The 2,349-nt window shown below is 37.0% G+C and overlaps 1 non-coding gene across 1 annotated transcript; it reads right to left on the reverse strand.

Moving 5' to 3' along the window:
• Positions 1–1,620: 1,620 nt before the first annotated feature.
• On the reverse strand, positions 1,621–1,694 carry Trnan-guu (transfer RNA asparagine (anticodon GUU)). The gene has a single exon. It is a non-coding gene; the product is annotated as a tRNA-Asn (tRNA).
• Between the last annotated feature and the right edge of the window lie 655 nt (positions 1,695–2,349).

The following is a 2,349-nucleotide window of genomic DNA, read 5'->3' on the forward strand; positions in this document are numbered from 1 at the left end:
GGTGGTGGTGGTGGTGCTGCTGCTGCTGCAGCACTAGTAGTAGTAGTAGTAGTAGTAGTAGTAGTAGTAGTGGGGGGGATATTGCTGATTCCTGTGGTGGTGTATTTTTTTTAACCTCAGGTCAAGTTTTATGGAGCAGGTCTATGCTCAAATGTGTTTAACATTTGATCATAGTGATGACAAGCCCTTGTTCCAGTGATGATAACCTTTTTTTTTTTCTTTTCTTTATGTATATCAAGGGTCATATTGTTTCGGGTTTTTTGTATCATTGTTATTCGGCAAGCTTGCAGGGTCGTTAGCACACACCGAACAAAATATTCTGCGGCATTTCTTCTGGCTTAACGTTATTGAGCGAGAGAGCAGTACATGCCATTAAAGTGACACTGGGGTAAGATATACGAAGCCCGGTATACCCATCATGACTACCCGTCTGATAACGGTACACCAGGCACATGCATCACGACCATATCTGCGCGACATGGTGACCTCACATCAAGATAAACAGTGCATGATCTTGCAGGCGGGGCAGGGTTAAAATTTTCATCAGGTCGAGTGACCCATCCCGCTCAAAAGGTCCCTGAATAAGGTTTGTTTAGGGATGTTGAACGAAACACCCATGTTTCCGGAGGTAAATTATCCAAACTCCAAAGAATTCCTCTCAACACATGGTTATGATGCCCGCCCCCCACTACTACTGCTCGTGATCAAAGATGCACATATCATCAGCCACTAAGGGACATGCTCAACTGGTTAAGGTCAAACAACTGACAAGCAAATCTGTGGTATTAAGCAGAATATTTGTTGTAGCCCATCTTTTATACCAAGACAAAACAATGTACATGATAACACTTCCAATCGATTAAGATCAGAAGCCATGCGAACCAGTGTCTGGTACTGCATCAGAGCATTTATAATAATAATAATTATTATTATTATTATTATTATTATTATTATTATTATTATTATTATCATTATTATTTCTAAAGACGGTAGGTGTGATTTGAAGATTTGGTTGCTATTTCTAACGGACCAAGCGACCGCATGGAAGCCCGTTCATTGGCTCATTAGCTCACCTCGTGCGTTGCTGTGATTTAGACTCAGGTCAACATTAACTGAACAAACCAAGGATCAAACATATTCCAAGCATGACCATCACCCCCTTTTTAGGTCCATATAGTACTCATATTATTCAAGAAGTTCTCACTCTTCATATACGACGATAATGTTATGACTATAGGGCGATTTGGTTGTTATTTCAAGCAGGTCGAGCCGCCACGTATAAGCTTTATTGGTGGTGGTGTTGATGGCAAAAGCAAGTGACTGTATAGGTGCTACAAGAGGTAACTAAGGTAGTTGTATTGTTGATGGTGACGACAATAATGGTTATCATTAACGTGACGTTGATGCTTTGTAGTCCCAGCCTAACCCTAACCCTAACCCTAACCATCTCAGGTCGATCTCGCTTAGGTTGCGATCCGTACAGACTTGATTTTTTTAATAAAAGTAAATTCCATATTCGTACATGTACATACGTATGTGTCAAAACGCCGGATCACACATTTGATTTCAAATGTTAACTCGTAGAGATAACAATGTCATCTCGCTCAAAATTAAAAGTTGCGTCCCTGGGTGGATTCGAACCACCAACCTTTCGGTTAACAGCCGAACGCGCTAACCGATTGCGCCACAGAGACAACTGACGTGCGGCTTGTCTAATTTATCTATATAAAATCAATGATGTCTGTACAGTGATTTTTGTGTCACATTTTTATAAAATGTGACCTCAAAACTTAAATACTTATATCTTCCAATTTGAATTCATCTCTATCGACAAAGGTTTATAGTTATTCTCCAATAAATTACGATGAACTCATGCAGGCTAAGTTGATAATATATTTGAAGTTAATGTGTTTATATAGATATTATAATAAAAACTATTTAATTTGAGCGAAATATTTATGCTCAAAAGGTTAATTATTATCACACGGACATCAATGTATTAAATAGTATTCATTGAATGTCGAGATTAATAATATGTATGTTTAGTATATGTTTATATGTTGATGCATGTGTATGCATTTATATGTATTTGCATGTATATATAAATATATATATATATATATATATACATACATACATATACAAATATGTACATACATACATACATACATACATACATACAATACACGCACATACACATCTGTATATCTGTGACTATACATATATACATACATACATACAAGCTTACATAATGATTGTGTATGTGTGTGTGCGTGTTTGTGCGCGTGTGTTATGATCCTTAATCTAAGAAATATTTAAAGACCTTAAAAATAGTGATCGATTAAGAAA

This window comes from Octopus bimaculoides, chromosome 2, assembly GCF_046866305.1.
Source record: "Octopus bimaculoides isolate indiv1 chromosome 2, ASM4686630v1, whole genome shotgun sequence".
Classification (NCBI taxonomy): Eukaryota; Metazoa; Mollusca; class Cephalopoda; order Octopoda; family Octopodidae; genus Octopus; species Octopus bimaculoides.